This window comes from Podarcis vaucheri (genome assembly GCF_965113315.1).
Source record: "Podarcis vaucheri genome assembly, chromosome: 5".
NCBI classification, from domain to species: domain Eukaryota; kingdom Metazoa; phylum Chordata; class Lepidosauria; order Squamata; family Lacertidae; genus Podarcis; species Podarcis vaucheri.
Genome location: NC_138763.1, coordinates 61459253 through 61484297, shown reverse-complemented (window position 1 = coordinate 61484297; position 25045 = coordinate 61459253). Strand labels below are relative to the sequence as shown.

The following is a 25045-nucleotide window of genomic DNA, read 5'->3' as shown; positions in this document are numbered from 1 at the left end:
AATTTATTTATAGCAAAGTAAGCCCTCCTGTGCTTTCTGCTGAATAGAGCTGGGGCAGTTCATCTGCATGATGGAGAACCCATCAGCTGCAAGGTAGATTAGGTTTATTATCCAATGAATAGGTGACTTTGCTCTGAACATGCGAAATGGCAAGCTGACTGCAGTGCGGGACTGCTGGGTTGCCATACATAAATATTAGAATATATATTGAAGGAAGAACAAACACTGCACCAGTGACAAATCTTTAAATAAACTTGTACTTGTGTTGAGCTGTCTGTTTCTTTAATCTACTTAATACATTCCCCTTGGAGAGGGAGAATGGAGCTGAAACCTTTTTAGTTTAAAATGTGCACATAAAAACACTGAATGGAGAGACATCAGTGGATCACAGTAAAGAATATTTTCATCTTCCTGCATTTTGATTGCCAATGAAATAACTAGATTTGACCCATTTTCCACAATCAAGTTCTCTTTTCAGTAACTGAAATGGAACTGAATAAAGGTTATTGGTTTGACCCAGCTAAAAATTGTCATGCTTTCTATAGACACCATAGTCACAACCACCACTATTTAGGGCCCAGGGTCCATAGAAACTTCTTAACAAGAATAACTGTTCAGTTGTTGAATGGAGAGGTGGTGAGTTCTTATTTGTTGCAGGGCGTTGACAGCCATCTGTCAGGGATGCTGTAGCAGCATCCTTCATCCCAGACCAGCATTCAGGAGCGGGTTTAGCTAGATGATCTCCAAAGTCCCTTCCAACTCAATGAGTCTACAAAACATAAATGGCGACATAAGAAAATTGTCATTCCTGTGCCCTTAGTAGTAAACCTATGAATCACTAAAGGGAAATTATGTACTGATCCATTTAGAAGTGGAAGCTGTAACTATTTCCTTTCCTACACCTAGTATTTTTGGTACGGTCTGTCACCACTGTAGGTCAACCATGACTAATTAACAACTGTTGGGATTTTAGATCTGAAGAGGTAGCATTCATTAAGCTTCACTCAGTGGTTTAAAAATAGTAAAACGTAGCTCTCGGCTATTAAGATTAACTAAAAGGGGAGAGGAAAAACAAACATGGTATTAGACAATCAGCAAGATACCCAAACTTATCCCTTTGGTCATCTATTGTCTATTTGGTTCCCCTAACATTTCCTATCATGTCCATGCATTCTGTGGTTGCTATGCATTCTTCATAGCCATGGCTTTGTCAACTCTAGAAAGCAAGTTTTTAAAAACTTGTGCATATGTTTCCAATTAGGAAGCTTTTTCAGTCCTTTTGGAAAACTTACAAAAGTCCAGCCAGTAGATGGCAGGCCGACAAAGCCTGATAAGATCATCCAAAACAATTTTCCTTTAATCGAAGAGGCGAAACAATAATTTCATTCAGAATTTTCTCATTTTAAAAGTTAATAAACATTTCTGTATTTTAACTACTGCAACAGGAACAGTTTAAAGTGCTACAGATATAAAAATATATATGATTAGACCCTAAATGGCCCAAGCCAGACAATTCCACTCTTGCCAAAATGTTCTGTTTTGCAGAAGTGAATAAAACAGGACATAATAAAGTGCAGATAATTTCCTTTATAATAATATTCTGCTTGTCTAATAATATTCAGCTTAGCCAAGTCACATAAGTCATTATTATTGCCACCAGTATAGTCTTTACAGGAAAAAGCAGGTACTAATAAATTGTATTCTGTCTTAACCTGCTTTCTGATTATTCTTCCAGGGGTTATATATACTGTATATGGAACTATAATACACCAACTTTACAATTATATTGAACATGTGTAACATGACTATGTCGTAATGCTTAACAGCTCAGGAAGTGGTGAAGAAATGGTTCTATTTAAATAGAGCTCTTTCGGTTCTAATAATCTGTAATATAACTTTAAGTATCAGTTTCTGAAGAGAGCAAGCTAAAGATTCTTATGGTGAATTCAGATGTTTGTTGAAGTGCTGGTAAGTTACCTCCCTCGCAAGGCTGTTGTATGTTGAGTGATGTGAATATTTTGAATGTGCTACATAAATACAAAGGCTGAAATTCTATACCAAGGGGAAAGCCACATGGAACTTGATTACTTATTTGCTTTATTTATAATTATTGCATTTAAATCCCACTATTCCTCCAAGAAGCTCAAGGTGGCGTATATTGTTCTCCTCCTCCCCATTTTATCCTCACAACAACCCTGTGAGGTGGGTTAGGCTGAGAGTGAACGACTGGCCCAAGGTGTACCCAATGCAACACTAAGTAAGCTTCTCATTGGCACAAAGATTTCCACGTGCTACAGGACTTTGCACCCTCTCCTCTCCTCGTGTGCATCCCCTGTTGTGTCCCTCCTCAAATCTGCTCCAGAGTGTATGGGGAAACCCAGGACAGATTTAGGGGGCATGTAGGGGGAGGATGGGATGCGGGTGGCGCTGTGGGTTAAACCACAGAACCTAGGACTTGCCTATCAGAAGGTCGGCGGTTCGAATCCCCGTGATGGGGTCAGCTCCCATTGCCCGGTCCCTGCTCCTGCCAACCTAGCAGTTCGAAAGCACGTCAAAGTGCAAGTAGATAAATAGGTACCGCTCCGGGAGGAAGGTAAAGGGCATTTCCGTGTGCTGCTCTGGTTCGCCAGAAGTGGCTTAGTCATGCTGGCCACATGACCCGGAAGCTGTATGCCAGCTCCCTCGGCCAATAAAGCGAGATGAGCGCCGCAACCCCAGAGTCAGCCACGACTGGACCTAATGGTCAGGCCCCATAGCACTAATGGAAACTCATGAGCTGCTGGAGCATTTACTTAGCACTCCATTGCATACAAGCCAGTGCCTCTTACTTCTGCACAGACATGTAGAGGATTGTACTACAAGTGTTATTTCTGCATCTTTCTCCATTAACAGAGTTGCCTACGTGGGTCCAGGGGTAGATGGCAAGTCATTCAAATAACTAGCAGTCCTATCTCTTCTTCCCAAATCCACTCATGGCAGCTTACCATGTAAGGCTGACTGAGGAAGGAGGGGGATCCTGTATTTCTCCTGTACCAACGTCAGCTGTGAGAGGAGAAACAGAACTAGAGATAAGGAGCAGGGCAGAAAAGCAGCCCTTCCTCTCTTGGTATGGACAGTTCCCCTAAAGGTCTGAACAGGCAGGAGCTGGGCTGTCTTGAACATGAAGCCCATATCTTACAAGTCTAATCTATGAGCTGGGATGTGCACAGTTCAAACCTCTGCTCTCAGTCATGAATTCAGTGGGCAGAGCTAGTAAGCTACTATTTTATCAGCCCTAGCCTGCAAAATGGGCATAATAAAGACCACCTGAGCAAGGTTATTGCAAATATCACTGAGACAATGTAAGTGAACACTTGAAATGTGTTACAATCTTCACACCCACTTCCCTGGCAGAAAAGTCCGTTGAATTAAATGAGTCTGAGCTTCTGAGCAGACATACAGAATTGCACTGTTATCATCCCATCTTGCTCCACCTACAGAGCTGATTCATTACTGGCTTGGACTGGGAGCAGATGAAACATACACTAGGTCGGCGGCACAGATGGAAGTAGCTTGGATGACCAGTTGCAGAAGAATACAGGCCAGAAAGTGTGCATAAGTTTGGCAGGCACAGTTTGCCATCCAAGGGTGAGGAAGGTTTACACCTGCACTTACACGAGTGCTAAAGATAGCAGAGCCCTGCTCTCCTTTGCTTCTGCTCAGGCTAGAAGCGTCTGGGAAATGGTATGTGCTTCAGTGACTTAACTTCAGTGCTCTGGTGTAGACTGTGGCAAAGGTCAGTTTGACCCATGGGTCGCTGGTGAAGTGCAAAAGCACCCTAAGACCAATTTTGTGAGAAATTTGAGGGTTTCTTCATAGTAGATTCCTACTAGAACAATATAAAAACAGTGCTGGGTTTTCTTTCTCACACTGTATAAAGGTCATATTTCATAGCTTATGGCCTCACAGCCGTGAAATTACAGCCCTCTCATTACAGCTTCAAGGAATTCCAGCTATAATGGCTACCTATCAATCTGTGGTTTGGGATACAAAAGAAACACAGCATTGTGGGCAAAACCACCATTAGCTGGAATGTTCTTTGGAAGTGACGAGTCTCCAGAAAAACTTCTTGCTCCTGCACTGATGGAAATATAGAGGCTTGGTCCTTAAACTGCTTCACCCAAGCAAGCGCCATTCATTTCAGAAAGACCTGTGCCAAGGGAGCATTTGAGTATAGGGCAGATAGTTAAGAGGCATTAATCTTTTCTGGTCAACAGTGAGAATTGTGCTATAGCCATTTTATACATGTGAATTTAAGCAGGCCCATGTATAGGCAGGACAAGAGTTTAAGGAAGTGTACACTTTGTTTTCTTCCGATATTGCACGTACACTAAAGAAAATTAAAGCTTACTCTTCTTGTAATAATAATTTGCAATAAATTTGTATCACTGCAGAATTGCATTGCAGCAATCAGTTACTGAGATCAAGAAAATGTACGTCCTACTAAATGTCTTTAAGGCTGCAACCGAACACTTCTAGCACATACAAAATAATCTCTACTTCTCTGAGAAGGACTTGGGGAACTGCCTTTCACCCCTTCCATCCCTCTTTAAAGATGTTATATGTGCTTCAATTCTTAGGAGAAAAATGTTGTGTTACTAAACCAAGGTTGCATCTGTCGTACGTTACAGTGTACTGACCCAGGATATCATACCAGTGCTGCTCCCTTCATTGAAGTAGTACAATGCAGTACAATGCAAAGCCACAGATGAGCACATTACTGTGACAGGAGAGAAAGGCAGTTTTATGGAAAACTGAACCTGTGGCTTTCAGAGGTATCTGTTAGTACTATATGGCTGAGCATCAGTGATATGCAATTCTAGAAAAGGCTAACTTCCTCGATCCATTTCAACCTGGACACAGCTCAGGGGTTGTGATGAACCTACTTCAGTTTTGTTTAGGAACTGTCAGGAGAAGTTAGCCTTTGATAACTGGAATCACTGCTTTATTTCTATTCCCAAATGACAGGGCTTTTTCGGCATTGTTGGGAAATTTCTGTTTTGCTACATACCGGTAAGAAGCTGCCTCGCTCAATATTGCCTGCACTACATGGCAGCATCTCTCCAGCTTTCAGAAAGGAGGCAGTTCCAGCTCTACCTAGAGATTTGAACCTGGGATCTTTTGCATGCAAAGCAGAGGCTCTGCCCCTGAGCTGTGGCCCTTTCCCAGAAGCAATTAACCTATTCTGTAAAGGTCCATCCATAGCATTTGATATTCACATGAAACACTTAAGCAAAATCACACACTGATGGCATTATACAGGTTCTGTTCTTAACCACGCCAGTATAGCTGGAATACAATGCCACCACCCACCTTCCGGACGGAGCAAGGCACTGGAATCATATTATACTGATTCTTGCTCAGCTACTCTGGTTGCCGGTTCGCTTCCAAACATGAGCCAATGTACTTGTTGTGACCTATGAATCCCTAAGGGGTTTGAGGAGGACAAATGACATATATGCAGTTTTTGGCGGGGTGGAGTGTATGTCACATGCAGTGCAGCCAACAGAGTTTGCAATCTGAAGTTGAAGACAGGCATATAAGACTTCCACTTTCTTCCATTTTCCCCCAATGAAAACTATTCCCTAAGTGGCTTTTTATCACCACTGGGGAAAAGATATCCCCACTTTGGACATCCACTTCAAACTAAGTATTGTCATAGTATTTGGTAAATGTCCCTGTACTGTATATACTGTGCAGTTCCACCCTTAGGGGGTGCCTTTCCTGCATAACTCCCCCCTCTTTTTAGAGATTTATAAATTGGATTCCCCTGGGCTTGATCATTTGGAGTGGGGTCATACCCTCCAAAGGGTTGCCGCAGCTCTTGAAGTTTTGTCTGCAGCGATACCAGGGAGGCCACCATGTTATGAAGCTTCAAGCACAGGATTAAACATATTTTATTTTGCCAACCTTCTCAGATCCTGGGTCAGGATTGTTTTGCCTGTTGTTATTTGATACAGCAATCCTGTGCATGGTTGTATCAGTCTTTACATGTATATATATAAGTACATTCAGCATTGTAGTCTTCATGGGCATAGCCAAGGGGGGGCAGGGGGGGCAGGGAAGGGCAGCTGCCCCCCCAATCAATAAAAAACAATAAAAAATACATAGCTAGCTGAGGTTCTGCCTCCCAACAAAAGACCTGCCCCCCAACAAAAATCCTGGCTACGCCCATAATAGTTTTTATCTGTTAATTTTTTTCTGATGTGTTATACTGTTACCTTATGCTTTATTTTTGTACAGTTTGGGGGGGGGGAGTAAGCGATTATCATTTATATTTTAATAGTTATGTAAGCTGCTTTGAGTGCTATTTTAGGCAGAATGGCAGCAGAGAAAGTTATACTCCTCACTCACCTATTTTATAAGACTGTTTTGAGGAGGAAAAACTAGGTGATTCCATGTACTCAACGGAGAATGGCTGAAATGCAAATGTAAAAAACTGAGAATAAGTAATAGATGGGGTTTTTTTAAAGTAACATTTAATTCACCTGCTGTATCTCTTTCTGGTGCCAGAGGAGTTATTTTTACTGTTTCAACAAGTGAAAAGGACTGCTAGCCCCATGAGTTTCCTTTCTCGTCAATGTGCATTGTTCCTTGCAGAACTGGTACCACAATGACACTGGGCTGAATCCAGACATCTCCTTCCATTCACAATATGGATCAGGAGAGGAGGCAGCTGAGGTGTTAGGCAAGTGTTTGGAGGCAGTGATGGGCTGGATGTGGGCCAAGAAATTGAATCCTGAAAAGACAGTTGTGTTATGTGTTCCAAGTTATCAAATCCAGGAGGTGAGAAGAGAGTGTTTTCTGGATAGCGGTTACATTCCCCTGAAAGGAGCAGGGGTTCAGGAGGCCTTGGTAGTTAAGAGTGCCTATTTCCAGCTATGGCTAGTTCACCAGCTATGATTCCTTTTAGGCAGAGATGACTTAGCCATGGTGTTCCACGCTCTAGTTAAACTTCCAGATTGGATTATTGCAATCCTGGGTACACGAGGCTGACCTTGACTCAGAACTTGAACTGGTCTAAAATGCAGATGGCCAGATTGCTAGCTAGGGTTGCCTTTAGAATTCACATAACCCATTTTAAGGCAGCTGCACCAGATGCCTGTATGTTTCTGGGCCCAATTTAAGGTGCTCATGCTACCGTTTAAAGCCCCAAAAGACTTAGGCCCCAGATAGCTGCAAAGGCCACCGCCTCCCTAGAGAGCCTGCTTAGTGTTAAGATTTGCATTGGAGGCCCTCTTAGTAGTTCCACCTCTCTCAGAAGTTGTGGGGTAGTGCCTCTGTGGGATATTTACAATGCAGTCAAACCAATGATGTATGTTTGCTAGACAGGCACATGATAGGGGCTGAAGCTCAAAGAGTTTTCCTGTAAGTTTGCTAGAGAGAACTCTGAGAGCCATTGTGCCCTGTTCTCACCTTGCTCCAGCAACGTGAGAACATATGCCGAGTCTGAGGCACAGATCAGACTCCATTTTAAACTGGACTAAAGTATGTCGTCATAACTGGATTACCATTTTAAGCCTGCCTGAACAAAGCTGCTGCGTCTGTTACTCTTCAACAAGTATTCTGAGTGAGTAAACGTCATTTTTACCATTTACAAGATTGTTTATGTGGTTATTGTTTTCAGGGGGGAAATACCAGGAGAATCCAGTCTGCCTTAAAACATCCTGAATGACTTAAACTAAAAGACTAAAACTAGCCTATCTAAGCTTCTAAGCTGCAAAGGAATGCACTCTGCTGAACTCACAAACATGAGGAAGGAAGGATAATATTTAATAAATATATCCTCCCTTAGCATCTATACACATCCGTACAGCCTCCAGAAAAGGCATTCACTGTGGTAGCCCCTAAGTTGTGGAATTCCCTCCACGCAGGTGTGTGTCTGGCAAATTCACAAAATAACTTTTGGCGATACTGAAAATGCCCCTTTTACCCTAGGCCTTTGACACCTGAGATGTGTGTTTTCAGAACTCACCCGTTTCCTGTGACTGTAAACCATTTTAAATGTTTTTAATTCTGATTTTAATTTGCTGAAAACCACCCTGGGATCTGCTACTGATAGGTGTGTCATATTAATAGTACAACAAATACAACAAGCAAACCAATGCACCATTGGGAATAAGCTCTGTGGAATATAGCACGACTCAGTTGTGAGTAAATAATACTGTAATAATAATAATACTGGACAGGCTGTAAGGCTTTTGTAAATAACATAGAGATCAATGTTTAAAATTTAGCATTCTAAAGTTAACAAAAAAGTTTCTATCGCATTGCAGTTTCTCTTGAAATTTCCAGATAATTCTGACAGAGTGAGCATATTCTGCTAGTAATATTTGAACGCAATACATTAATTTTCTTTCATCATCTGAGCTGTCTCTAGAAGCAGACCATAAAACTACCCCACTAGCAAACAAGCCTAGAGCAAACATTTACAGTATTTCCCATACTCATTTTAATTTTTGATACACAAAGAGATCAGATCTTTATTTTTTGTTATGCTTGACAGAACTCTATGTCTGCTGGTGAAGTGTGTGTGTGTGTGTGTGTGTGTGTGTGATTTTTGGCTTTCTCTGTCCCTGGTGAGCACTGCTGCCACATTTTAACTTGAACTCATGGTCACCTGATACTTGACCTCTCACCCTATGACCTCATTTCCAATAGGGCTTTAAGCTGGGGGATTCAAGACTGTGGCACAAAGACAGTTACTTAAGGAAAGCAGGCCACTGTTTCAGTCAATGTCCTCTTATATCCCTGACACTTTTCACTAAAATATTTAACCTTCAACACTAGAGGAGATGACATTACTTTTATTTTTCTTGGTTTTGAGAGTATGACCTTTTCTGTCATGATTCTTTACTCACTTCCCATCCACCACTGAAGAAGAATCTATAAAGGTATACCCCAAAACAGAAGGAAGCATTTAGTGAACAATTAAAATTAGGGAAACTTAGGAAGGTATTTTTGTGGTGTTAATCATAGTGTATCTAAAAGGGCTTTGGGTAGTCTGCCTTCTAACCCTTTCATCTTCTCCATACTTCGACTTGTATGAGATTGTAAGCCTATGGACAGGGTTTGTTTCTCTGTTCACTTTTGCAAAATCTCAACGTGCTATTCAAAATAATATAGTGATTCCAGTTCTAAATCAGGGATAAAGAGCTGTTCAAAATGGCACAGATCCTGTATTGTCTTGCAGCCATTAAAAACGAAACACTATGAAATGTAAACAAAAGTAATAATTCTCTGCAAGAAAAATAACGCACAGGTGAATGTGGAGAGCAACTGTATTTGGCCACCGTTATGCACTTAATTGCACTTCACAATACATTTACAGCCTGCCTTACCAGTAAAGGAGTATCAAGTATCTGTGCTGCCATAAGGAAGACTCCAATTTGGGAGCAGACAAGTTGCTTCAGGGCTGGTGGAAGAGCAAAAACTGCAAAGGTAAGATGCTGGTACCAGGGGGAAACTCGACTGTTCAGTTCTGTAGCATCCCTGCAGAGTTGGAGTATGCAGTTTTTTCCATCTCAGCACTGAATGAAGCCGTTCTGACACACTGCAAGGTAGAAGGAAGAGTAAGATTAAAGCACAAAGACAGAAAACTGCTGATAGAGGGTGAGGCACACGAAAGCGACGAAAAAGGAATGGACAGGTTACCCCATTGACTTCCCCTATGCCGGCTGTATTTGCTGCGTAGACAGAAGTGCTAACACATGTGAATTTAACCTGATGGTGTCATATTTGTACAATGAGGAATGTCAAGGCTGAAGCCCACTTGGAAGCAGAACCGCCAAGCAGAGCTTAATTTCTGAAATAAGAAAGTGACTGAGCTCATGCTCTCTGACCTGGAAGTCCTTAACCCAAATTGCAGTTGAGGGGTGGGAGTAATACCAACGGCCGGTGGAGAGGGAAAGACAGACACTTTGCGTATGCTGTCTTGGTCTCTTTACATGTTTCACGACTGAGGCGGGGGGGGGGGGAGTTCTGGGTTCAGATTTAGCTCAGCTCCTCACCCAATAAGCCCTGCTCCTTCATCTCAATTTGTTTTCACAAGTTACTTGTTTTAGGCTAGTCTAGTTTATGAATGGTCTCAATAAAAGGTAGAAAACAAAGTAAAGTCTGTGGACAATATAGCTTTTTAATTTGATTCCCCCCCCTCCCCCATACACACAGACACATACTTTAACCATCATTTTTGCAGATAGCCTCAGATATGTTACTAGTTGCCATGCTGATTCAAGAATGAGAGAAAAACAGTCTGTACACACTACAGCAGAGCTTTCCAAACTGTGTCACGACACGTTAATGTGTTGGCTGCAGTGTGTGGGTGTGTCGCACGAACGCTCCTCCCGGGGCAGGAAAGAGGCTAGTTTAACTTCCTGTTTGCTAGTAAAACTGAGTTATTGTGTCATGAAATAATGCCTGTCTAAAAAGTGTCCCACCAATATGAAAAGTTTGGAAAGCTCTGTGCTATACCTTTAAAGTATATTCTTTCTTTCAAAGAATTATGAATGCTATAGTTGGTTAAGTGTTGCTGAGAACTGCTGGGTGTTGCTTGTGAGAGGTAAACTGCAGAACCCATAATTATTTGTGGGAAAGAATGTGCTTTTAATGTTCTGTAAAGGTATGGTATGTACAAAGCCTACCAGTACAGACAAAAAAAAAAAAAAAAAGAAAGTTAAGGGTGTGCACCACAATCAATAGATTGGGGAGAGGAGAACCACATTCAATAAATCGCAGTGTACACTTGACATAGGTATCAAGGGATGCTGTCAACAATAACAACATGCTTTGAAGTGTTCAAAGCACTTCCGTATGATAATTTTGCACGGGGGGGGGGGTTGAAACTGAGAAGCAGTGGTTTACTTGGGCAATCTAGTGACTTAATGGTGACTGGTTCTCAGTCTCTTAGGCTGCTATGCTACATTACGTCTCCATAGAATACAATTCAACTGCTCCCATCTCTGTCTCTATTTAGAGACGTTTTGCATCTCTAGCTCTGATTGGTGGCAATACAAGTGACTCTTCTGGAGCAGTTGTCTTTCTTTGGATCAGGGCCATACAAAGAAAACCGCACACTGGGGCTCAATAACCTTATCACAATGCCTTTCAACTCTAGCAACGGTTGCATGTATGAGCAAATGTTTTGCAATGGCTTTGGTCATGCTGCCTCTTCTACATCTTTATTAAGGCTGTCTTTAAAAAGAGTATTTAAAAAACCTGACTGATTTTTAACAAGAAAGGGAGGAAGGCTGAAAGTAAGGAACATGAAGGGAAGAAATAAGAATCTGTGTTTACTCCTAAATGTACAGAGTTCCCAAAGCTTGTTTCATAGGGGCAAGAAGAAGAGAAGCCAATGAAGTTCAAACAAACCTTCATGATTTAAAGCGTTTGAGGATTTTAGTTGTGCCAGACAAACAACTAAATTCCTATGGAAATAAATAAATTTTGCCAGCTTCTTCCCAGTGTCTTATCCATTAGTGGAATCCTATATTCCACACAATGTTTCTACAAACTCTGATCATAGTATGAAATGTTCTTATTTGCTCTTAAAAATAATGATGATTGTAATCATTTCTGTTGCTGAAACATTCAGTGGAAGCACTTCATGGGCTCTGAGATGTTGGAACTAAATATATGTGCTATGGAGAAAAAGACCCCATACCTCTCTACCTTATTTAAGCTGCCAAGCCCACTAATTAATATGCAGAAGCTGTGAGGGTGTATGGCTAGGTTTATCCCAAAAGGATGCTGGTGAACTCATCTCCCTCCCATTTCAGAAGTAAATCATTAGGGAAGTGGCTTTCGGGCAGGAAGGAACTAGATGAACAACAATGTGGCTTCTGTTTTGCTCTTCAGTTTTGAAGTGAAACCAACTCAGATTTATTTTATATGATTATCTCCCTTAGGTGGGGAGGATAAATGGATAGAGTAGCAGTCAGAGACATCCAAGTGCTCCCTATCATTTTTCTCCACTATCTATTTGGCACATTCACCTGGAAGCGTCACCAAACCCTTGCAAAGCATCAGCCATAGGACTCTTGACTGAGTCAGGAAGATCTGGGAGGTTGTTTTGCTATCCCATCCAAAATGACAGAGGAGTAGCTCAGAGGAAAGAATGACCATAGCTCATGCTTTTACCTGCAGAAGTCTTCAGGTTCAGTCTTTAGCACCTCCTGGTAGGGCTAGGAAAAATCCCTGCCTGAACCCTGTAGAGTCACTGGCCAGTCAGTTTACACAGGAAACTGCAGTGTGCACAGGAAACTTCCACAGTCGGGCAATTGATCCATCTAGCTCACTGTTGTCAATGATGACTGACAGAGGCTAAAATTGTGTCTTGCCCCTCTATACATATTTGGTTCTGTCAGGTCAATCACTGTATTCTGTAAGCTGTTTCTCCACCACCCACGCCACCGCCAACAAATTGTTAAAGGCATTATACATCTGATGTTAAACTGTTATTGAACATATTGCATAAGGTACTTGAGTATATTGCTATGGACCCATATCTTAAATATCTGTTCACTGCAGTTCTGTTCTGGGGGTCTTTACTGAAGATGACTACACACCACAGACATTATTGCAATGGACACTGTTGGTTTAACAATGACAATACTGCCTTGCTTACTTGGATGAAGTTTGCAAGAATTGCCCAGTTATCATGGAATGATTTTATTTCTCATACAAATATTAAGACTTTATGGATTAAATTTTTGATTCGTTGTTTCTTTTCTTTATTATGTTTGCCCTTTTTTGTTAATAAATCAATTTTTAGAAAAACAAATTCATGGAGGACAAGGTTCTCAATGGCTACCATGCCTGTCAGATGCACAGTGATGCATTGCTGGGAATTGCAGGTATGCAGAGCCTTGTTGTGCTCATGTCCTGCTTACAAGCTTTCCACAGGCATCTGGGTGGCCACTGTGACAACAAGACACAGGGACTTGATGACCCATTGGTCTGATCCAGCAAGCTTGTCTTATGTTCTTTTGTCCCTCATGGGCATTTTGCAGGAAATGTAAATTTAGACTTAATCTAATTACCAGAGGAAGATGTTTGATGGAGGATGCCCAGTGTAAACTTTCCTGGAATTAATTAATATCTGACTAAGGGCATGGAGATGGATCCTTGAATTAGATATGGCCAAGGTTTCATGGCTTAAGAAGGCATACACTCATATTATTGCTGCCGTAGTGAGGAGACTTCCAACCACAGCCACTATTGGAGTGGAGGGGGATATTTAGCAGGAACCACTGGGGCTTCCTCTGATACTGAACCTGATACTACCACAGCTTAGTCTGATTCTTTGCAACACTAAAACTGAACATCCTAATACTGCTGCACTGGACAACAAAAAATGGTTGATCTCGCATGATTTTGTAGCCAAAAGTCTCTAGTGGAATCCATCATTTACTATTGTATATTGCAGTGTTCATATGAGCCAGTAGGAATCAGAAGACCATTTCAACAGATATTGTGCAAACTTTCTGCAAAACCAAGTTCCTACACCTGCTTTTCTCACCATGACAAGAGTTTCCAAATGCCAAACTGGAGGCACATTTCTGGGACGAAAATGGTGACTATTGCACTGTTGTGGTTTTTATAACAACTTTGTCACTATGAAGATAGGATCATCCGTGGAATTAACTGGGTAACATTTACTTCTCCTGTCTGCCTCCATTAAAATTAAGAAAGAAAATATTCCACCTTTATGCCAATGACCTACAACTCTTTACATGAACTATCTTCTTCTTCTCTTGCCCCAGTCTCTGCTCTGCTTCTCATCAGACACTTCAGGTTACAGACTCCGCTTACCCAGAAATAGTACCTCGGGTTAAGAACTTTGCTTCAGGATGAGAACAGAAATCGTGCGGCAGAAGCAAGAGGCCCCATTAGCTAAAGTGGTACCTCAGGTTAAGAACAGTTTCAGGTTAAGAATGGACCTCCAGAACGAATTAAGTTCTTAACCCAAGGTACCACTGTATCTAAAATATAACTCCACTAAAACTGAGCTTCTGGTTTTCTTATTACTGCAACATCACCTTTTCTTGTTCTTGATCATGCTAGTGTTTGTAGACTTATCAAGGCCGGAATCGTGTCTTCTTCTAATTCTTCCTTTCCTCTTCCTCCACTCTTCCAGGTCTTGTTATTTTCAGTTGTTTAATATAGACCTTAATTCATTATTTTCTTTCTGCAGGCTTTACCAGCATTTTAGCCCATTCTCTCATTTATTCTCATTGACTATTACAACCTTGTACTTCATCTTTCAACATCTGTTATTAAATAACTTCCCTCTCTCTCCTGTGTGCTGCCGCTCATTTGATATATTCTACTTGCGGCTCAGTTTGCATTACTCAGTTTCACTGTTCTCATCACCAGTGTCCTCTCACTCTCTCCTTGATTTCAAATCAAGACGCCTGTGAACATTTTCAAATGTCTTACTGGTTTTGCTCTTCTGTAACTATTTTGTTTTCTTTCTCTGTTCCTCCTCAGGATCTTAGACCTACCTACAGATATCAGCCTTAAACCTAAGACTGCCCTCTTTATTCCCCACAAATGTCCTTTGTCTACACACACACACACACACGCACGAACGTGTGTGTGTGTGTGTGTATTGTTTATTTTCCATTTAATTATATACATTCACATCATCATTACCCACTTTACCGCCCTGGCTCTTTAGAGCCTATCAACTTCCTTCCCTCCTGCCTCATGGCTATCAAAATTCACCTTTACATCATTGCATATAATCTCCTTTGTTCCCACCTCCCTGCAATTCCTGCCTTATGTCCTGCTCTCTTCTTCTGGCTCTGCGTTCGAACCCCTCCTTTTAAAAAAACATCATTTCACCCCTTTACTTCCCTCCACAATGTGTCTTGTCTCTACATTAGATTGTAAATCTGTGCGCAGGTTTTAATTAACCTGGCAAATTTTAGGTGTATCGTAAGTTATTGTTTCTGTTACAGCTGTTGTTGTTGTTTTGTTGCTTATTATTATTTGCAGAACAAGCTAAACTGGAACAGGATGAAATCAGACTGCAATGGTCCTTTTCCTGTTATACCAAATTTTCACCTGTCTTAATGGCTGGTGAAAGAGAATGCCTACCATTTCAATGCACCTGTTCCTCTCCTCTCATCTCTCTGGGTCTAATAGGTTCCTCTCCTTAGAAGGAAAGTCAATGAGTGTCATAGAAAGACATATGCCCCTTTATTGTCACATGGTAGGTCTAATTAGAATCACCCTAGGGAGAGGTGGCTAAACCTGTTCCAGATTAACCTGGATGTTTGGAAGAAGCAAGATTTGGCCGCCTCTCTACAGTCTTGCTGACTCTATCTGCAGCTTGGGTGCATTATAACACAGACCCAAATGGAGTCCACTATTGTAAGCACAACCCCGCCTTTTTATCTAAAAGGTCCTGCTCTAGGTCTCCTTTCTTTGTCACATCAGAGTGTGACAAAGAAACAGAACCCAGGAGCATGTGGGTGTTCATCACCCCCATATTTTCAGCTAATACATATCAGTCCTGTAGTACTAGGTTTCAAACAACCTCAACTTCAATGTTTCCGTACCTGCGTACCACATATTATATAAATTTCACATATACCAGAGCAGAAATTACGGTAAGGTGGTCATGAAGAGAAAACTGTTCCAAAACAATAGTCTTATTAATAAGGAATAAAACAATATGAGTCAGTGAGGCTTCTTCCTGTGTACTGCAAGACTGGTGGTACCTCCTTTTTCCCAGTAACTAATGCTAATTTATGATTTTATCAGTTTTCTTAATTTTGTTAGCAATTCTCTGCCCACATACTTAGATGTTCTACTGAACACATTATAACTTCTGAAAATCAGTGGCTTGGGTTGAACTGCATGTCAGAAAGGCTGGCGTATCCTCTTGGATAAAGGAAAGGTGGAGATGGTTCTTTTTGTCTCAGCCTGAGGTGGATAATTCTGAAAAACAAATATGAAGCTTGAGTTATGTAAGTTATATTAGGAACTATGCCTATTTCTCCTAAATGGCCCACCCTCAGGCACCCACACTTCAGCATGAAGACCTCACACCCTGGGCTCTCTCTCAGTCCCTGAACCAGAAAAGGGAGAATTCAAACGTACACAAAGACAGACTCTCTTGCCCGAACACACTCTCCAAGTTAAATTAATTGCACTGTCTCTCAGATCAGCTGACTCTTCAGCCATGTAATTATTAATACTGGGGTGGGTAGGGGTTTTTTTTTATTGCTTTCTGATGAACTCCTACTACCTCTGCTATACCTTTGAAACAGTGTGATTCTATACATGTCTACTCAGAAGTAAGTCCCACTATACACAGTGAGGTTTATTCCCAAGTAAATGAGTTCAGGACTGCAGCCTTTAATGGTCACTTTCAGTTTCTATCTCTCCCCCCCCCCCCTCTTTTCTGTCCCCTTGCTGAGAAAAGTTAAGACTAATGTAGCAATTCATTACTTTAGGGGGGTAATTGTTATTAAGTTTCCTTACAAAATTAAAATTCTTGAACTACAAAAATAGATTTTTAAAAAATAATAATCTGACATTAAAACATTGGCATGATGTCAGGGTCTTATTCTTGGGGTAAGGGTTCTGAGCTGGTTTGGGGTTTTTTTTTTTAATTAAAAAATATTCCTCTCGAATACCTGTAAAAATAAAAAAAATCTCAGCAGCCGGAGCGTTTTGGAGGAGGGCTTCCCCAGGGTCACCTTTTTGTTTTAAAATGTACTGAGTTATTTTTCAGGAGAGAAACAGGCAACTTTGTATTCTCTGTCTAAGCTCTTCGCCTTCTCCTACAATAAAAATCGATTTGTACCCATCATCAACGATCTAGAAAATAAAAAACCCAATATAATTCGTGTATCTGTTACTTTATGAAGTAATAGAACCTTTGTGTTCCCCTTTGTAACAAAATGTGCTTTGGTGTCAATTTCCATAATTTGTTAATGACTAGCTGGGTGTGTTTTTTAAGTAATCATTTTGTTTTTAGATTCTGGCTGTACTGCTCCTTCCTGAAGCTGGTGCAAAAGAGAAATATGATACATCCCAATCCAGACCGCTTAAACCGAAGTATTTCAGTATAATTTGTCCCAAAATGTGAAAAAAAATTGTGTGTGTGTGTTTAAATCCCACCTGGGGTTGTGACTTCTTAGCGCCTTCTGAAGACCCAGAGCGGCTTATATCACACTACTTGCCTATCATTCGTGTGTAGATCTGTCTTAAATATCCTTTACACCTCGGTCTTTTACGCGTTAGCTGAGAAGTTTAAAACAACCACCACCCCGCATTGACTGATTGAGGTTCTCCCCTAAGCGCCTTTCCGTCTTTTAAGATTCCTGCCTTTAGAATAAGCGTGGAAATTGTCAGCGGCGGCGCATTCAGTTCCAACGCACTGTGGTGGCACACAATACAGTAGCCATTTAAGCGGGGGGGGGGGGACAGATCTACAGAGCTTCTTAGAGCCTGCTTTACCTGGAAGTAACTCCGGTTGACTTCAGCGGGGCTTACTTCCAAGTAAGCACGCGTTATCGACCAGAGAGCCACGGTCGCTCTCCAACCCAGCCTTGGCATAGTAACCTCGGGTTCCTCTGTTTTTGCGGAGCGCAGTGCTATTCACCTTTCACTTATCGTCCGATTTGGCTAGATTAGGGGGAGGAACGTTTTGTTACCGGCGTGAACTGTCTCCCCTTCTTGCCCCCCCCCCTCCTTAGAGGATGACCTACGTGGATGGGCACTGTTTGTGTGTTTGTTTTTTTAAAAAACGCCTAGGTTGCCAGATCTGGCCAGATCCCACCAGTTGCTGGCGCAGGGCAAGAAAAAACCAGCGCCGCCAGCAGCCTCTCTAGCGTAAAGCGCCTGACAGCTGGAAACGGAGGGGGGCACCCGAAGGCAGCCCGCTTTGGGGGCTCATCGCACGGTCTTTCCCCCTCTGCGCCCGAGCGTCTTCAGGTGCAGGCGTGAAGGGAAACGTGCCGCGATCCCAACTGTTGTATTCTTAGGTTGCTGTGGTTTGGGGACACGCATACTATTTCTCCCGGGAAGGTGGCACGTTGGCACGCGTGTGCGCTCGCCCTCCTCGCTTTCAGGGCGATTCCCGTGTTTGGACGCGTCTCCCACTTGTGTAGAAAACCCGAGGTTAAGTTTCCACTCATAGTGATCGGGGTGAGTGGCCAAGCCGTGGGAAAGCGGGAGGAAGATGTGCCTGGTTTTTAATGGTTAAATTAATTACTACTACTATTATTATTATTAACCTGGGCGCAAAACAAACAAGCACCCAAACGGGAAGGAAACGTGAGTTGTATTAGTGAACATCTGAAGAGGAGGGGAGGAGGGAGGCATGGGAGAGAGACGTCTTCTGGACTGAGGAGTTGGGTGTCAAGAGAAAAGCGCGGGGTGAAGGTTTTGCGGTGACTTTCGCTAAAACAAGACTGCTTTTCTCTCCCTTCCTCCCGCCCTCAATTAAAAGGAGCCTAGAATAAGGCCAAGTCGTGGCCGCCCTTTCCCACCGAGGCTTCCCAAAGCAGCTTCGACGCCACAGTCCCAAGCCCCCTTCTCCAGATTCACGCATCCAGGGAAAGAGGGGGACCCCGCGCCCACCCGTCCCCCCCAAAGCTAGTCATGCCGCATGCAGTCACTGATCTGGCCGAGAAGCTGGACTCCTGTCTAGAGAAGCAGAGCAAGAGGGAAATCCCGACCCTTTGGCCACCCGGGTTGTCAGGGCGCGCACGACCCTTTGGTGAAAAGGTGTTAAACCCAGCTTGGCTCGGCGGCGCCCTCGGCAGAGAGCCTCCTCCGGGGCTCCTCGGCCGCCGCCTCTTCTTCCCCCTCTGGCCAGCCGCCAAGGGCTTGGAGATGCCACCTCTGCGAAGTGCGACTCCCCGCCTTTGCCCGAGGTGGCCTCTCGAGGGGAGCGACCCACATCCGAGGACGCAGCCGCGCTCTGCCTGCCTCTTCCCATCCCTTTCGCCCGCTGCCTGACTGCTGGTTTGCGCCTTCCAACAGGACAAGCTCTCTCTCCCACCAAACTTTCTTCAAGACTGTTGCTCGTTTTGCCCCCCCCCCCAACTCCGGTCTCCCCTCCATCCAGCCTCCCTCCTCCTCCTCCTCCCCCAAGCCCCATTCGCTTGTCGCTCCCCCTCCCTCCCGTTTCAACCGGGGAGGGGGCGCTTGCGCACTGCTGCGCTCTCTCACATCCCTTTGCCCCGTAGAGCTTTCCTGAGATTGTCGTCGGGTAAGTAATGTATTAAATAGCCCAGATCACACACACTCCTCAAGTCTAGCTTTCCGTCCACAATAAACACTCCTAGCATCCTTTGTGAACCCAAACAAACCTGTCTATTGCCTAATTAGCCGTGAAAGGTAAGCGATTGGGTTTTGCGAGTCCCATTACTACCAGCATTGCGCTCGCTTGCTTGCTTGCTCCCCCCCTCACTTCTCTTTCTCTTCCTCCCTTTCCTTTCTCTCCGAGGGGGTCCTCCAGTCTCAGGTGTCTGTGTGGTCCTGATTCTGGAAAGAGACAAAGTTGCCCGAGGGATGGAGGGGATGGTGCAGCTGCGTTGGTAACTCGGCACAAGGGAGGAGGGAGAAAGGAAAGAAAGAAAGCCACTCTCGCTTCCTTGCTGCTCTTGCGCTGACTCCAATTAGGCGAGGGGGCAGATTGATCAGGCAGGGCAGCGCGCCTGATGTTGCTGTCAATTTCACTTGATCCGCAATTGGCTCCATGCATCAAAGGGGTCTGAGGACAAGAGGCGTCCTAAGCCACTGCTTGACAGAAGCTCCTCTTGCCACTCAGCCAGCGGTTTTGTCCTTTTACGCACCGTGTGGGGTGCTCCTCCGTGTAACTTCGGGTGGATTACTTGCGGGCTTGTGTATATCTGTGTGTGCCTGCGTGCGCGCCCGCGCCCCTGTTTGTTGGAAGGTTGTCAGAAAGTTCTGTTTTGTGTTGTCGTTTCGGTACCCCTGTTGGGATCCGGAAAGGAATGTTGGCGCTGCTCGTGTTGTTTCGGGGGAGTTGGGAAGGTGATTTGGCTTGAAAGGTGTAACTTTGTTTTCCATCCAAATTATAGCGCCAGAGTGAAGCACTTTTAAGGGTCTGGCAACGCCAAAGGTGCTTGAACTGAAAAAACACGGTGGAAGCAATTAAAACTCCTCCTTTCGGATTAACAACCAAAAATTGATCGATCTGTCAGGAATACTGTTGATTTATGAAAGGTGCTTATTTCCTTGGTATGGAGAATTTTATGTTCTCTAGGTGAAACTGAGTTCACCCAGCTCCACAGTAGATTGATGTTTTAATAAAAATAAATAAAGAGAAAAAGCTCGCCTGGCCTTTGGGGACATCAACTCTCAAATCGCAGTTAGACTAACAAATCAAATTGTATTATTTTTACATTTCATACCTTTTAATCTAATGTCTAAAAATGGCAACGATTTTCTTGTGCGGAAAGTGTTGAAGTTGTTTTGTGCGCCTTTCTTTTCTTTTTCTTTAATACTGCGCTCTTAAAAGTTCAAATAACAAAGCAATCAATGTTTCATAAGCAAAATGGCACGGAGAAATAGCTGGGTAATTTTGATAAGTGACTTAAACAGCAATCAAGATCTAAAGAAGGATCTAATATGAGCAAACGCCAGGGATTTGCCATGGAAACGCAAAGTGTCCTCTAGGTGGCAGACTGCACCCGCTATTCAACCTTTACAAACTTTTCTTTTTTAAAAAATTCTCTCCCCCTTTTCTCCTCTCCCCCCCCCTTAAAGCCAAAGGGAAATTTGGGTTGCGAGGAAGGGAGTGTGGGGGGTGTGGGTGGGTGTGGGTGTGGAAGAGGGGATGAATCCCAGCACTTGTTGTTTACCCAACACAATCTGCGATTGTTTCTCAGACCTAAATAAGCTTTGAAAGACAACAAGCCGCAATTTTCAGGGTGAAGAGCGGAGTTAAAATTAACCCTTCGGCTAACCGCTGAAGTGTGTACTTGTGCGTTTCAAAGGAGAGTGCGGTGGGGGGGGGGGATTCCAAGTGTCCCACTTGAAAGGGAGAGAGGAGATTGATCAAGCATATGCAAATCAAGAGCCACGCTAAACGCGCGCAAGAGAAATCTTGCCCCTAACAGTTATAAGGAAGGAAAGTTTAAATATCTGCCATAAATCACTTTTTGGGGGGGAGGGGAGGGGGCGGTGTGGGACAGTTCATCCTTTCATCCACCAAGGCAGCTTGCACAGCGCTGGCGCAGCTGAAAGCAGCACAAATGCGCGCGGACGGCCAGTTCTTCTCCCCCCCCCCCCGTCCTCCGCCCCCCCCTTTGCAATGTAAATTTCAGCGGGACAAATTGCTTATTAATAGTCTAGAAGAGGAGCCCGTTTCTTTCTTTCTTCTTTTCTTTCTCTGTTTTTATTTCTGCATGGCCCCTAGCTATGCTCTGGGCAGCCCAACCGCCCAGCAGTTCTCTCCTCATTTCAATATACTAAAGAAAATGCAAATCACCCGCGTGCGACACACACACACTCGCACGCATGCCCTTCCCTCTTCCTCCTCCTTTTTTTTATGCCAAAGTTAAATTAGCAACAACTTTAAGTGACTTTATTAACATGGCACAATGTACGAAGCGGGGGCGGCGGGAGGGAAATAAGCAAGTGTTCTTGCTTATAAACCGTGCTCTTTTTAAGACTAACAGCATTCCGTGTTTATTATTGTTATCCCGATTCTCTCTTCTTGGGTTAGATCGAAACTCCCAGTGCAACAAACAAATGACATCTCGCCCAGCTAAACTGTCCAGGAGCCATCAAAAAGCCTCTCTTAATAGGCTGGTCCGGGGAAGTCTGTCATGTAACTTTGCTCGGTGGTGGACCAGCTTTTAAGGCTTTAATTATTGAAAAGGATGCGCAATCGTGGGCTAGGGAGAGAGAGAGAGAGAAGCCCCGAGAGAATGGAGGGTCCTTGTTTCTCCACTGCTTTGCAAGATTGCGGGGTGGGGTGGGGGACACGTTAGAGAGTCTCCTTGGCCCTGGGAGTATCTGAGCGTGGCCGGGTCTCTCAGCGCAGTTGAACTGCTGCTGGAGGATCCTCTATCCAAATGCTCCACTTCCTTTACGCTCGATCGGGAAAAGGAAGTCGCCGAAAAATTGTGCCAGTCGGCTCTGGAGCATTATATCCTCTCTGCAATCTTGGAAATATCTGGGAACTGGAGGTGTCGCACCCTCCCCGCTCCCAAATTAGGCGAAATCGCCTTCAAGAGCGCACCGTGTTTTTGAAGGAAATGTGCCCGGAGTCCCACCCAGCTCTGGTCTTTGGCAGGACAAGGGGGCGCGCGCGTGCGTGCACCGGTTCCCCAAGCACATGAGGTTAGACTCAGGAAAGAGCAGGAAAGAGTTAAACTCTCTATTATTCAGGCGAGGTCTTGTTAGGCTGTAATCTGCATTTTCTAACTACTGCGTAATAAAAAAAGTGAGAAGTTTGGAGACACCTTTCTTGATTATACCTTTGGCGATACTTTAGGTTTTACATTTAATTTGCATTTTGTTCTTAGTGAATATTGAAGTCTTGAGTGGAGGATTGAATTTTATTAGGACATCTGGACTGACAATATCAAATCAGACACCAGCGTCCCAAAGCATGCTAAAATTTCAGAGTTAATTAGAACGAAGTGTGTTTAATTAAAGCCAATTATAATATCTGAAATGATCGGATCGATCCTTGTTTGTTCAGTCGGAGTCGGTGGAGATTTTGATGGTAGGATAATGAAGACGGGTCGGCTCGCAAACTTCTTTGCAGGGAAGGGAGGTGGCGTTTTGTTTGTTTTTTCTTTTGTTTGTTTACGAATAAACACAGGCCCGGCGGCGCAGGGAAAGGGAGAGGACAACAAAGGGCCATTTAAATAAATGCCGACGAACTCTCTGGCTTTGCTTTTCCTGGAACCGCTGGAGGTCTTTAGGAAACGATGCGCTTTCTCGACCCCTAAAAAGCTGCGAAACTTCCTCCCTTGCCCGATCCTGCCTGCTTCCAGGAACAATCCCCCACGCCGCCGCCGCCGCCGCCAGCCCTCTCTCCCCTCCCTATATTGGATTGCTCTTTTTTCCCCCTTTCCCCTACAGCCTTCATTCATTCATCGCAAAGAGAAAGTCTTCCGGGCAAACAACGTTCTTCCAATTTGACGTGCGTTTTCTCCCTCTCTCTCCGTGAGGTTTGCTTAGTTTAAATCAATGCTTCTGGTCTGTATTCTCCGCTCCGCTCCCCAATCCTTTCCCAGACACGGAAGCGTCCTGTCCTGTCCCTCTAAACTAAAGGAAGACTCTTCCAAGCCCCAAATGTGACGGACGTTCCCCTGGTTTCTTCTTCCAGCTGAACGCGCTTCCCGAGGTTCCTTACCACACTGACTATTACCTTCGCTCCGGAATCCCCGTTTTCCCCTCCCCTCTTTTTCCCCTCCGGTTGCCAGAGCTGCCCTCCTGCTCCGAGAGCCTCTTTACTCTCAAGTAGCGGCACCCTCCCGCCTTTTCCCCGTTTTTTGTCTACTTGGGAAGGTTGTTCCAGGCTAACCATCTCGGTGCCATTTCACCCGCGTTTAGTTTCCCAAGGCGGATGCCCTGCTTGCAAACTAAGGACCGCTGCTAGGAAGGAGTTCGTTGGAAGGTGGGAAAAGAAAACTCTCGCTTCCTCTTAAATTTGAAACGTCGCGTTTATACTCAGCGGATCCGAGAGGCCTAAGAAACTTCAGAGCAGCCTCCCAAGTGGAGAAAGCTGTTTCTCACCACTGCCACTCAAAAGAGGGGCAAATGAAGCCCAATAAGACCGTGGAATGTAGAAAGGGAGGGAGAGAGCCAGAGAGCGAGAGAGATGCTACTTTTTGTCCCCTCGACTGACGATCTCAATCTTATTTGCGCTGAAAATCTCGTCTCCCCACCCAAGGAGGCGCTGTTCGTCAAACTTCACCACCGCCGGGCGGCGAAGAGACGCTAGAATTTCTTTACTTAGAGAATTATATCTCTTTATTCAGGGAAATTTTGGTCTATGTGTGTTTCGTGAAACTCGCCTAATAATAGAGTTAAAAGGTCTTTTCTCAGCGCGCCCGCCCCGCACTATCCCCAGTCTTTGCAATCTAACCAAAAGGAGGTAGGCGGGGATGAGAAAGGAAATCATCAAAGCAGCTCGTTCACAGAAAGAGAGAGAGAGAGAGAGAGAGAGAAAGAGAGAGAGAGAGAGAAGGGGAAAAAACCTTGTTGCTACAAAACTTACGTTTTGCTCCAGTTAACCAGCGCGTTATTGTCCGCCTCACCTCCTTAAGACACTACGAAGAAAAAGCTTAAACGTGGTTTCCTCTCCCCACGCCGGTTTGAACAGAGCTAGTTAAGATCCCCCCCCCCAACTTGCTGTGTGTTTGTTTGGTATACATAGCACCCGCCTTGCGCTTGGCAGGTGTGAATGCTAACCTGAATGAAGCCAATCGAAGCTCAATACCATATTTTGCCTGGTTTTGTATGGGTGGGCTAGGAAGGCGAAGCGGGGCATTCCCAAGACCGTGCTGACGTTCACACGTGCCTGTCCGGAGTCTCGCTCCGGAGCCAGAAGCGAACTCTGCACCAGAGCCTGGCAGGTGGCTTTGCACAGGCGTGTGTGTGTGAAAGAGAGAGAGAGAGAGAGAGAGAGAGAGAGAGAGAGAGAGAGAGAGAGAGAGAGAGAGAGATTTCCAATTCCTACACTGCCACTCGCCGCTGTAACTTTGCCCTTTTGGGCTGGCGTGCTTGGAATCTGTTTGGAGAAGGAAACGGTGGTGGATTAGATTCGGGAGGGAATCAAAGTCCAGGCGAGGAGGGCGGTCCAATTCCTTCCAGGTCCAGGTCCCTGGGCTCGCCTGCCTCTCAGCTGGACAGACACCGGAAAGAGGGGCCGCCGCCAACCTCTGATCTGCCGCTGCTGCTGCTGCTGCAGTAGCAAAAAGAGGACAGGGCGGCTTGGAGCCAGAGCTGGATGCTGTGGAATTAGGTCCCCTGGCCCAAATCCCTCTGCACTGAC

At 44.2% G+C, this 25045-nt stretch overlaps 1 protein-coding gene and 1 long non-coding RNA gene across 3 annotated transcripts in view; one reads left to right on the top strand and one right to left on the bottom strand.

Annotated features, from left to right (window-relative positions):
- Window positions 1-374: 374 nt before the first annotated feature.
- On the bottom strand, window positions 375-25045 carry LOC309532550. Its single transcript, XR_014219919.1, has 4 exons — window positions 24269-25045; window positions 15848-15987; window positions 9381-9592; window positions 375-769 (listed from the first exon to the last, which is right to left on the bottom strand). It is a non-coding gene; the product is annotated as an uncharacterized lncRNA (long non-coding RNA).
- Window positions 9377-25045, top strand: part of EBF3 (EBF transcription factor 3) — a 189124-nt gene continuing 173455 nt past the window's right edge. The window contains exon 1 of one of the 2 annotated variants that reach the window (XM_082222876.1): window positions 9377-9480. The gene's annotated coding sequence lies outside the window, so the exon portion shown is untranslated. Of the gene's footprint in view, window positions 9481-19293; window positions 19402-25045 lie in introns of those variants that run through there. The other variant, XM_082222887.1, reaches the window with a different exon arrangement.